This window comes from Acanthochromis polyacanthus, chromosome 1 (genome assembly GCF_021347895.1).
Source record: "Acanthochromis polyacanthus isolate Apoly-LR-REF ecotype Palm Island chromosome 1, KAUST_Apoly_ChrSc, whole genome shotgun sequence".
Lineage (NCBI taxonomy): Eukaryota > Metazoa > Chordata > Actinopteri > Pomacentridae > Acanthochromis > Acanthochromis polyacanthus.
Window position 1 is genome coordinate 3,395,623 of NC_067113.1, and position 13,727 is coordinate 3,409,349.

General features: G+C 38.8%; 1 long non-coding RNA gene across 1 annotated transcript; it reads right to left on the bottom strand.

Annotated features, from left to right (window-relative positions):
* Positions 1 to 11,806: 11,806 nt before the first annotated feature.
* LOC127533619 (uncharacterized) lies at positions 11,807 to 13,067 on the bottom strand. Its single transcript, XR_007941380.1, has 3 exons — positions 12,629 to 13,067; positions 12,376 to 12,489; positions 11,807 to 12,254 (listed from the first exon to the last, which is right to left on the bottom strand). It is a non-coding gene; the product is annotated as an uncharacterized LOC127533619 (long non-coding RNA).
* Positions 13,068 to 13,727: the final 660 nt, after the last annotated feature.

Consider the following 13,727-nt stretch of genomic DNA (forward strand, 5'->3'; position numbering starts at 1 on the left):
AAAAGGTTGTGCAACAAAATATTAAGTTATGGGTACCATCATTTTTGTCCAGCCCTATTTCATTAGTTTGTTTTTTAAAATAATTATGTTAATCAACAATTCAAAAGTGATGGCTGATTTTGATTATTTAATTTTCAATAAATTTTTATTTATTGTTACTTTTGTGAGTTTCAAGTGATTTCAGTGAGAATTGTGGGTTTTTCCTTCTTTAACTGAGGGGTACCAACAATTTTGTCCACGTGTGTATATATATATATATATATCATGGTAGAGACTGCGATTTGGTAGAATTGGAGTCTCTACCAGTAGAGATTGCGATTGGAGTTTCTACCAGTAGAGACTCCAATCGCAATCTCTACCAGTAGAAACTCCAATCCTACCAGTAGAGATTTGTCAGGGCTAAGGTTAGACTTTTAAAGTTAGGGTCAGGGGTCAGGGCAGAGGTCAGATTTCAAGTTCCACCTCTACTGGTAGAGATTACAATCGCAATCTCTACTGGTAGAAACTCCAATTCTACCAAATCGCAGTCTCCACCCTGACATATATATGTGTATATATATATATATATATATATATATATATATATATATGTATGTATATATATATATATATATATATATATATATATATATATATATATATATGGTGGGAAACGATTAAAAATGTAATCAAATTAATTACAGGCTTTGTAATTAATTAATCACAATTACTTGCATTTTCAAACAGCAATATAAGACATATTATATTTGTATATACTGTATATTTTGCAAAACCTGTGAGGAGGTTGAAGTGGTCCTTGCTTGTAGATACATATGAAAACAATGTGCGATGATAATTTCTTACAAATGACATGGTAACATCTGGGTGGCGCACTCTTCCTCCATCCTTTCCCTTTCTTGTTCACTTGTTTTTTTGTCTGTAGTTGTTACTAGACTGAGTAGCAGTTTTTATGTCATTTAGGTTTATAAAGGCAAACAGAATACTTCACTTGAATACGATGTCTTTCTAGCATAATATTAAATTAGTGACCTTTATTTTTTAACCTGTAGACAGAAACACTTTCAGAATGATACAGAAGAAACTACAGAAAGCAGCACGTTAGCTTTAAACTGGATACTTTGCCATTTTGCTTTCTCCTGAAAAAATCAATACATCTCTCACATCTGTACACAAAATATGAAGCCATAGTTGGCTGGGGAATAGCTTTGTTGAACAGAGAGATTAAAGGTAGAAAATCTAAGCTAAAAAGAAAAGAAAAAAGACGACTTACAACTAGAGGTAGAATATAAATTAGTGCTGTCACATGATTACAATTTTTCATCAGATCGGTCATTGGGTTGCTGTGGATTCATTTAAATTAATCACGATTAAATAGCATTCATTTTTAATCTATATTAATTGTGTTTGATTTTGCATGAGCAAACAGACTAAAGAAAGAAGACAATATATGCATTTAACATGTTTATTAAACACCTGTGATTCAGTGAAAAGAAAACCCCTTCCTGCAGAGTGTGCATATTACTGTATGTTGGTCAACTCTTCCGTCTGTTCAATTGTTTAACTGTTCAAATTTCCCACCTAGACGGCCAACATGCAATTTGCAGGGCTTAAAGTGAAAAATATTTCTGAACCTAAACTTTTTTGCTTTCGGGTCGTGGTACAATCAAACTAACTAGCAAGAAATTAAGACATTTGCCTTCACAAACTAAGACTACAGATCATAGTAATACCAAAAAAAGGCCAGTCGGTCGTGATAGGTACTCCATGTGACTACAACATGGTGCAAATACATTGCTTAGCTCAGTATAAGACATGGAAAAAGGACATTGATTCAACTTTTTAACAATATGTGCACCATTTGCCCTATTTATTCTGAAATACAACTATGTAAACAGTTACAGTGCAAAATAAATAAAATAAATTTAAAAATACAGTTTATAACAGCAAACTATAGTTCAGTTTAAACACCACCAACAACAAAACAACATGAAAGTGCTCTAAGAACTGATAGCTTAAATAATATGAAATAAATAACAACATAGAAAATAAACAATTACATTTTAGTCCAAACAACTACAGTTCGTTCAGTTAAAAAAAACATTTACAGTGCTACAAGAACTGGTAAGCTCATTCTCTATTTTTCCTATCTATTTCTTCTTTCTTTCTGTCATCTTCCTCAGTTGTGTCGAGGCAATGTTCACTTTTCTGCTTGCCAGATGTTGAGATACTCTGGTCGAATCATCAAAAAACAACAACAAACAAACAAGCATATTCAGAATTTTGTCCATGCTCTGGTGATGAAGAAAATAGCCAGCCCGATCTCACGGGGATTCGTGAAACTGTCACGTAAGTTTTAGTTTCGGTTTCGTGCGCACCAACACGATTTCGTCATGTTTTTCGTGCCGCTCACCACGAAATGCGCACCAATGTATTTTAAACGGCGGACTTTTCGTGCCACTCAGAACGTATTTCAAAAGAATGTGTATATTATATTTTTAATGTAAAACCGTGGCGAATCCAACGCTATATTTTGCATGACATCGTCCCTAAACATAACCCTAACCATAACCTAACCATAAGCCGGTGGTACACTTACCAATTTGCATAGGAATTTCAAGAATGTCCGGCGGCCGGCGGCCGCAAACGTGATCACACAAGCAGTATACGCCGATGGACAGCTTAGATCGTCATGAATCCGCCGGTATAAACCACCTTCAGATGTGATTACCACAGCGAAAAACATTTCGTGGTGAGCGGCACGAAAAACATGACGAAATCGTGTTGGTGCGCACGAAACCGAAACTAAAACTTACGTGACAGTTCACGAATCCCCGTGAGACCGGGTTGAAATAGCACACCTTTTGGGACGAGTGTCACATGTCACCCCCTTCATTCCATTTCCCACGGTTATCCCCAATTCTGTTATCTTTGTTTTTGTTACTGTCTGTCAGACCCCCCTCTTAATTCTTGGTGTCACACCTTTGTCAATTGCATCTGTATGCCAGATCCTTTGATTGAATTACTCTTTGTTCCTTTTGTCTTACCCTCTGTTACTGAAAACCAGCCATACGCAAATCAGCCACTATTCACCCTTGTGATACATACAGCCCCCTCCCTACCCTCTTATCCACCCTCTAACATCCCTATGAAATGGGTGCTCTCAAAATGTTCTGGGTCGGCTTACACAGACTCATGCTCTGTGTTGGTTAGTCCACCGTATACCGGAATACCAATAAACACCCCACTGCAGCAGGATTAATCTGCGTTATTGCGTTACTTTTGACAGCCCTAATATAAATGTAATATATAGCTATAAGCCAAGCTTTACCAAGCTATCAGACAAATATGTTTCCAGCTATGTGTAAGAAAAGGCTTGGAATCTTGAGTTCATGCCTTTCTCTCAATGCTCAGGTTATGAAGGCCAAACAGTCTGGTTTCCTTCAGCTTTGGCTGACCTCTAACGTCTTTCTTTTTCTGATTTCAGACAGAAAAAGTCAGTCACACATTCTCAAATTTATACACTGTAACACACTTCACCCTGGTAAATAAAGGAAACATTCGTGTTATTGCTTGTTTTTAAAGCCTTATCTGGCCAAGTATCACTTTACATTTGCGGTTTCTTAACTACTTGTGAGCCTGATTATTTTATTTCCTTTGGCACAAACCATCGGACCGTTCCAAAAACCAAAATGAGCCCAAAGGTAGTCAGACCCGAGCTGTTTGGCTGTTTTTGCTTCTAAGCCAAAAAAATGTCCTCCCAGAGGATCTCAGACTGTCAGTTCCTCCTTTAACACATGGATGGAAACTTTTTTTTTATCATAAGGCCTTCACTTAATTGATTTTATTGTGGTATTTTTGGTTTGTCCTTTTATATTGTACCCTGTTCCCTATACATTTTAGTATGACTCAAGACTGACCTTGAATGTTGTGTTGCTCAGAGGCAATATGTGCACAATAAATTCATTCTATTGAACTTTGAAGTCTCTTAATTCAGAGGCTGTCATGGTACAGATAAGCTGGATTTTCCTCTGAAACCAATCCAGCATGCTGCGTGTTGGTCATTGTCACACACCTGTGGCTTTGCAGATGCACAATGTGATCCTTTACAGGGTGCTGGAGTGTGAAAATCCAAACATCCTTCTGCCTTCTGGGATGAGACTTGAGGATGAACTGCCAGTTTAAGTTGGCTGCACGCACCACTCAACATGAATGGCAGCATTTGCGAGTGGGAAGCCAGTGAGGGATCACGTTCTCCCTGCAGTTTCACCGATTATAGAAAATCCTTTTTTCTGCCATTTTCAACATTTCATGCTACAGTCATTATTAAATTCCAATACAAAGGTTGCTTTGCTTTCTGAAGTGCTCATTAGCCACTATGTTGTGTACTCTTGCTTTGCTAAAGGCCACATTTTGCCACAGAAAGGATGAGTTTATTATTCTCTCATTATCTGACAACCATTATGCGGTCACTGAATGAAGAATTTGATGTTGTTGTTGTTGTTTTTTTTTTAAATAACTAAGCTTTTCTTTCTCTCTCAACTTGTGGACTCCTTCTCTTATCCTGGATATTAAAATACTAGGTACTTAAGATCCTTTACAGTTCCTCTAGAGGCAGTCTTTTATCAATACTTTTTTTTAATTCATTCATTTCAGGCAATAACAATGCAAAAACAAACATTCCAGTATGGTAACATATGCATAGAATGCCTGAAAAAGGGAGTAGGAGGAAGAAAACTTATTTAATCCTACCCCTAAACTTATACTAGGCCACTACCTGATATCCCCTCACTAATCTATACCTTTTACTATACCTTTGTGACTGTCTGTCATATTTTAGGCTGTCTGATCAAGCACGCCAAAGAACATGAATGTAAAAGAAGTAGAGAGTAAAGATAAACTTTAAAAAAATAGTCATGTATTCTTTGTCATGCTATAAAGTTAAAATGCAAGAAAAATAACAAGGAGTGCCAGCTTTTGGTTTTGTTTTGTTTACATTCGACTAGGCAAGTATTTGAATCAACAGATATTGTTCCATCTCCTCTCAAAATGAAAAATTGCTAGCAGTGTACTGTGTAAAACAGGTTCCAAAATGCAAATTTTAATGTTTACCAACATTTTATACATTCATGCTGGGCCTTTTTGAATGCTGAGATGGAAGTAATGTGTTGGGGCGAGTTATCTTTGATGACGTTATGATGGGAAATGGGACAGTTTGGTGTCTGAAAATAAATAAAGAAATGGGAAATAGGTGTAAAAATGGCCAGTCTCGCTGCATTAGTGCAAACTGGCCTCATTGATGAGCTTGGTTATATAATTTCTGTCTCAAACCATCATCAAATATATGTGCCAAAGTGTGAAACATTAGCATTTCTCAGAGTAAGAATAAGAAGAAGATTTAAACACTGACACCCCATCGAGTTCAAGAGGGTTGGCCACATGTTGAAAAGAGACAAATTTCAGTCAACTAGTTCAGCTACCACCATGTGGCATTCGGCGGACTGAGCTGACTTCAAACATTTGCTGTTGGTTCTGAACTTGAGCTGATATGGTCTGTGTTTACGCAGGATGCGGGCAGCCTGTCGGCACAACAACAAAGACTGACAGAAGGGTGGAGAGGGAGAGCAGATGCAACAGTAACACTGTGTCAACTGTTTGTCCACAGTCCACTCATAAGCTGTTCAATCCGCTGTGAAGTTAGCATGGCAAGCCTTCAAGGTTCCCACTCTGCAGTCTGCCAGATGCACTCTGAAGCCTCCTGTTCAGCCACACATCCTCACACAAAATGAATAACAGTACATTTACTCATTTACTACACTGCATAGCATCACAAGCTGCCTATAGGGAACACTTTTATGCTATACAATTAAAAATAAACTAAATAATGCTGGAAAGAAAATTATTTGACACAATAACTCAGTCTCAGTCAGGATATTGAATTGTGTCTCTTCTAATGTTTAAATAAATTGTAAAACGGGCAGCATAATACTGATGAAATTTTAATTTAATTTTAAAAACAAATCTTTTTTTGTTCCTTGTTTTTAGGTGTTTTTCTCATGTTTTAATGATCAACTCAAATTCAGTTACACACTGGGCAACAGAGCAACAGCAAATTAAGTATCTATCTGTAGCAGTGTTTGTCCAGTTGCGTTTGTACATTCACAGAGCTTAGGTCACAGGGAATTTGTTTGCTATAGAAAGTGGGATGATTTGGACTGACTAACTCACTGCCCCGTGGCGCTGTGCTGATAAAATAAGGGCTATCGAACCAAGAATGCCCCTGTGAGCTCCGCTGAGCTCAATAAGGGATGTTTTAAAGGTCAGGGTGCAGCAGTTAATCTGGAGAGCACTGAAACACAACCAGCAGGAAGGCCAAGTAGAGCGTACACTACCTCCCCCTTTCTCTCACACACTCACACACACACACACACACACACACACACACACACACACACACACACACACACACACACACACACACACACACACACACACACACACACACACACACACACACACACACACACAATCCTGTTCTCGTCTCTCTTTACCCAGAAAGAGATGCTGCATTGTGGACAGAGTGTTTGTGGAAAGCCAAGACCTGATTTAATCTGCGCAGCTGAAATAGAGCATTGTCTCATTCGCTGGCCCAGCTGTAGATACGATTTTATTCAGCCTGAGAGAGACAGAGATAGAATGGACCAAGGAGAAATGAGGAGAGCAGGGTGGAGTGGGATTAGACTGTCACTGACACGACCAACTAGACACAATGTGAAATATCACTCCACACTCCACCGTCAACCTGTCCAGCCCACACTGGGATTGGCTGGAACTTTATTGATGACTGAAGAGGAATGATGGTGTCACTGACTGCAGGGTTCTCAGATGTCAAGGTAGGTGTCTTGCATATTATAGGGTTGAAACTTCATGTTTTACTCCTTTACATTTATATACAAGCTGTCCATGGTTAGACATATTGACTTGTTCACATTTTCCAAGTATCATACAGGTAGTTGTCAGCATCTAAGTTTAGGATTCAGACAATGGACAAATGGAGGAATGCTTCTACCACCAGAGATGGCAATTGCATCAGTCCTTTCTTTGCATAATTACTGCACATCTTTATTACAGCATTTTGTCTTACAAAAGTATGCATTTTGGAATAGATTATGCCAAATGTCAAGTGTTTACTGTGAACATGTTTTATTTACATGCACAGTTCTAAAAGTATTGTATTTCCATTTTAACCCTTTAATCAATTAATCCAGACCAACACCACTGTAATATTGTCGCCTCTTTTAATAACCTACATCAATTTTGTAGCGTACTGAGGAGCAGAACATTCCAGAGCAACACACAAAGATCCAAAGACCTTTTCCCAGAGCTGTAAATCTGATGTCTTGCATGTAGAGTGTATAGCATTAAGCTAATTTTGAACTCCGTTAGTGGTTGGGCTTTTCAGCAAAAATAGACAGAGGACTAACAACACAGATAAAAACAGAACAGACATTTTAAACTACTGGGGACCTACCATTGACTCCCATTCATATCTAACCCCTAACCCTTACCCTAACCCTAACCTTAACTCAGACCAAAACAATGCGTAACCCTAAAGAAATGTTTTTGCACTTTTACTTTTTTCAGTAACAACAACATGGCCAAGAAAACACTGTTTAAACTTGTGGGGACCGAAATGAGGTCCCCACAAGTGACATTGTTTTCGGTTTTCCTACAGTTGTGGGGACATTTGGTCCCCACAAGTATTACCAGCACCTGACCACACACACACACACACACACACACACACACACACACACACACACACACACACACACACACACACACACACACACACACACACACACACACACACACACACACACACACATTGATACAATCCGGACAGTCAGTTGGACCTTATAGATGTTATAGGTGGGTGCATTCTTGTTTTTCTTTCAGTCAATACTTCGCTTTTGCTGTAATTTTTTAAAATCTGCTATCAAATTGATTTCCTTTGATAATGCATTCCAGATGTGACAGCCTTTCAATGAAAAGGCTGTCTGTCCAAATGTAGTTCATTGTAAGATATTTTGCATTTATTGTAGGTGGAGCTTCTGGTGACCCTGCTGCCATCCTGTCATCCACAGAGTGGCTGTGGCACCGATTTATTGAGGCATTTAAAGTAAATACTTTGATAGTCAGGCTTCATTCCTTCAGTTCAAGCCTGTGAAGGGTTTTTAGCTGCATAAAGTACGGAAACTTGAATGGTCCTCACTAGTTCAAAAAGTCTTTTTTTTTCCAAGGACAGAAAAGTGGTGATTTCAAAACAGTTATAAACTGCTCCCAAACAACTTATTATTAACATTATTGTCATTTGGAAGGATTTGAAAAGAGCCATAGAAAAAATAACCTTTTCACAATCGTGTGAGGGAAACTAACAAAAGTCAGCAAAATTATTTAACAACATTGTCAGCCTGCTCAGCAATTGAAACATTTTAGTGCAAACTGTATGCTGTATGGGTAAAAAAAAAAATTGCCTTGTGGAAATTCTCCTTTAATGTTTGAGAGTTGCTAATTTTCCGAAGAAGACTATGTGATGAATCAAAAACATTTTGATGCCACATGGAGAGCAGGACATAATATTTTTCCATTTTTCCTAAAGGACTTTTACACTAAATCACCTTTTACACCATCATGTAAACAAGAAAACATCAGATCATTAAAAAGATTGACTGAATAAGTTGCACATATTTATAGCCTATTGTGAGGGCTTCTTCAGTTCAGTTCATTTTACAAGCTTCAACTATGGCCCTTCCCTGGCTCATAAACAGCTTGCCATACCACAATAACAGAGTTTCTCTATCAAGTTTTTATCCTGTCACCATGTCTGGTGGTAATTGCTGATTGTGTGTGTGTGTGTGTGTGTGTGTGTGTGTGTGTGTGTGTGTTAAATGTTTGACATGTTTTTCATTGTTGTATTACTTGTGTACCTCAATAAATAGGCTAAGTAGGGTAAATTCAACATAGAGTGGGAAATTTAACAAAAAGAAATAATTTATCTCTTGTTATCTGTTAAAAATGTCTTCTACACAAAAGCCAGTGACATTTTGTGGAAACACAAAGAGAGGTTTCCAAATATCATTCCAAGGATGGGAAGCTTCCACACCACATGTACGCTGCTAGGAGTAATTGGCAAACGATTCCAAGATGCAGGTTTACAAGACTTGTGTAATGAAGCAGGCATGATTGCAGAGGGATCGGTTGATAGTGTTATGGAAGGACAAACTCCAACAGAGCCATCCAACTACACAAACTGCTGTATGAAGCTTTGTTCTGCCTTGTGTGGAAAGGCTTTCTTTCTTGGAATCAGAAGCAACAAGAAAGTCCATCTCGACAACATTCCATTGTCTATGGAAGAGCTGTGTGAGAATGTGAGACAACAGACACTCCAAGAAACAATGAACAATCCATCATATCCACATTTAGTTGACCATTTTGGAGAGTATCTTGATCACCTGCAGAACCACAATGGAAAGTTCCCATAACCCTCATGGTAACCCTTAATGTTTCCATGTCAAGGTCAAAGTCCAACCACAGAGGTGGTAAGGATGTTAAAAGTTGTAAGGACACATTTTCCCTTGCTCTCTGTCACACTAAAAGATGTATTACATAAAAGATGAATGTGTTACAATCTACCAGAAGGATAATGACAAAAATTAGTGTTAAACGCTCTGCTTTAATTTAAATTTCTCAGTTAAAATGTGTAGATAAAAACATTCCTTTAAGTTTTTTTGTATCACAGCATATCAATAAGAAACTCATAGTTTTCAATGAGTTTGAATGTCTTTTATGAGTGTAGTTAGTATTTAAATCAATGTATATGCTTGCATTTACCATATCAGAGGCTAGAAAATTGTATTGACGTACCTACTAAACTCATGGATATCTCACATAAATCTGCCACTTGTGCATGTCTATCATACAGGAATAGTTACTAGGGATATTGTCCTTAACAAAAATGCATATGAGAATTGGCCCCCCAAAGTGGTTACGATGACCCCAATTTTTCCCACGTGGCTCATGGACTATAATTGTAACCATCTACTGACTGATGCACATGCATGATATAATATTTTGCTCTACAAACCCTAATAATCCGCTATATGTATAACTGCAATTAACATTATTTAACCCCTTAAACCTGCAAGACATTCTGGTTAAGACAAATTTAATCTTAACTTTACAGAATATTCTCAACATTTTTATTGTTTGCGGTTCCAAGAAAAGCTGTGAAAATATTCACTATTAACACTTGCATAGCATATAAACAGCTGGTAGGTTTGAAAAGCATTGTTAACCAAAATGAAAATAAAGAATACAATGGTATTAAGTGCAGCAGTATTTGTCACTCCGATCACAAAGGAATGCAATTTGTTTGGGTTTTGTGCAGATGAGCTTTGAAAGTAGATGGAAAAAAATGTTCTGAAAGTTGGACTTCACAGACAATGGATCAAGTGCCATTATGAAGTTACACAAATGAATGCTGTTAGAATTCACAACAGCTGTGGTTTATTCAAATACACTATCAAAAATTATGTATTGGTGGTTTTGTTGAAACCTCTTGAAATAAAATCCTTCGTGCTTCTTTTGAAAGTCCACAGATTTCACTAACTTGACCAACAAAAAAGACGGCAGAGATGGGGTGAGACTGACAGACAGAGAAGAGGACAGGCTGAGACAGAGTGCAACAGTGCCAAGAAAGAAAAGAGAAAGAGAGGAGAGACTTGATAACTCTGGCTGTATGGATACTTTCTTTGTGCTGTGGAAGCAGCACAAAATAATAGGGTGACAGAGAGATGGGAGGTTGGAGAGACAGAGAATAGCACGGTCAGGAAGCTAATATAAGTGACAGCATTTTGTTCTGTCTCCAAACAGAATTGGACTTCAACCCTGGCCTGTCTGCACCCAGAGGAGGGAAATTAACAATCTGTCTGTACATTTAGTGACTCATCGCTTCCTGACGCCTCCTGAAGCCTGCTAGGAATCTTAACAAGGACCAGACATGGCAGTGAGAGGCAGGGACAGAGAGTGACAAAGGAAAACAGAAAGAGACAGAGAAGGAAGGTGGTGTACACCAGGGGCTGCATTAATCTCCTTCCATTCAAGTCAATGCAGAGAAGTCTGACGTTGCTCCTTTTAATGCCAGTGATGTGTCAAGACAAGGCCTATCACTGCATGAAAAGCCAGATTATCGACCCTGTGAATTCCGGAAAACCTATCTAGTTCTCCACAGTTCTTGGCTGTTCTCAGGGTGTGAACAACCACTCAGAACGGGCTGAGAACGCCCTAAAATGGAATGGATTTGTGGGGTGGGGGTTGGGTGTGTGGGGAAAGGAGGGGGCGTAACGTCGCACCTGGGGGCAAGGGGGGAGTGAGCTTCGCACCTGGGGCATGGCAGAGGTGTGAAAACTAATTAGCATCCAGCCTTCCTGTCTAGCGTGACTCGGGTCACTGATTGGATGAAACAAGACATGGCAACAGAAAAAAAACTATGTCCTGACTGGTTGAAAGATCTGTTGCTTTTGGTCAACCCCTGGGCCATGAACCCCCCCCCCCCATTCCCCCTCACACACAATAATAATAATGCTTATTATTATTATTAATATTTTAATAAGGCATTAATAAATATGGGCCATGTAAAGTGCCTCCTTAGTTAACCTGCATACTTGTCGGTGTTAACCAATGGGCTAAAAAAAATGACATTTTGAGACATGTTGAAAAACAAGCGCTTTATTGAACAGTCTACAGTTTCAGTGATCCGAAATCCAAATTAAAATAAGCTGTTCTTTCAAAAAATACAAAAAAAAATTAAAATGAAAAAAATGAAATAGAATTGTTCAAAGTTTCAAAAATATATATACATTTCAAAACAAAAACTAAAACATAGTTGATCTGTCACTCCGGGCTGGTCTCAGGCATCAGCTCTGGAATTAAATGTTTCCTCGCTGTTGCCCTGTCCTATTTCAATGGCTTCAGTCTTTCAGACGGCTGTCCATTGTAAAAACGTCTGTGATGAAGAGCTGTGTACCTTCCATCAGCTTCCAGCCTGGCCTGTAGGGCAGCACACAAGTTGGAAAGCTCCTGGCTGCGGAAGGATGGAGGCCACACAATCCATCCATGTACGCCATCGACACTGCCGTCCTCCTCATCCGACATCATGTCCGCTGTGATGCCATTCCAGAACTCCAAAACATTTACTAATGTAACAGAAAAATAATATCATAGAGACCAGCAATACTATTCTAACCACATTTTATATAAAACACACACTCCCATGAATGAAACTGCAATCAAATGAATCAAAGTAATATCTCTGACTCTCTTTCTTCTCTGCCGACTCCGGGCAGATGACTTAATCGCCTCCGCCTGATCCACCATGTCGGGTTGACTATAGCGGAAATTCCTGCGCAGAGTAATGGGTTTTACAAGCGGCTGGAAAAGAGTAAAATGAAGCCGTTATTAGCTTGGAGAAGATGGAGGACGACATATCACTGCTTAACGTTACCAATTCAGAAAATTGTACCAAAACTCAATAAATAAAAAATATCCTACAAATGGAATATATCCTTACCACAATTTTAGGAATGTGCTCTCCTCTTTTCCGCTGAATTTCCTCGCCGCCCTCGCGCTGGAGAAAGTGTTTATTTGGGCTTCCATGGCGGACATCCTCTCCTGCAGCTCAGACACCGCTCCAGCCTGTGCTCCAGCTTCTCCTCCAGCGGTGCTCTCTGGCAGACAGCCCACTGATAACGCTCAACAGTTTCTTCTCAGTGTCTGTTGCGGGTCTGACTGAAACCAGTCGGTCATGTCCAGGCTGTTCCATATGAGGGGCCTGTAGTGAGACTGGCGATACCGGGTCGATAATGTAGAAACTCACGTAACATAAACAACTTCTTAGTCCGTTCGTTTATCGCGCGGTTCTTGCGAGACGACGCGTGTGATTGGACGAGCAACTCTAACGTGATGACGTCAGTGACGCAGCATTTCTGAAAGTAGCAGACTTCTCCAGGCCTGCTTTGTGTGGCCACAGTCAGAAAAAAAAAAAAAAAAGACTTCTCCAGGCAGCAGAAGGAGGTTTAGAAATTTAAAAGTTTTTTCACTTAAATTCTACCTTCAAATTTACATGGCTTAAAAAATGTTTGGAGCTACCAGAATCACTCTGGAATTTTATTCCACACAATGTATTTAAAAAAGTAGGAGGCTTACAATTTCTCATGAGCTGCAACTTCTCAGTTTCTAAATTGTCACTGAAACTCTCAAAGTATTATTAGCAGGCATTACTTTCTTGGAAATTGTGTTATGTTCACAACTTTTCTCCACATAAAGAAATACTTTGGCACAATGGGCAAATTACTATTAAAAACAAAAGTGTATATAATGAGAGCTGGATTGGGAGGGACATAATCTTTGTGACATCCTTATTTGATGATAATGGAAGTCTTTATGGCTATGAAAACTTCCTAAAGGCTAAAGCCTTTCCAGTCAAATACAGAGAACTTGTTACTATTGTGAAGGCTATTCCATCTGGCATGATTGAGTTAATAAAATCCCACTTAATTTATCAAAATATTAATGTTCAAATACCTGTTGAGGGCATTGCTGGCAGATGTGTGGTAAACACATCCACTGTACAGTTAAGCAACACAAGAGAAAAGGTGACTGTAGTCATG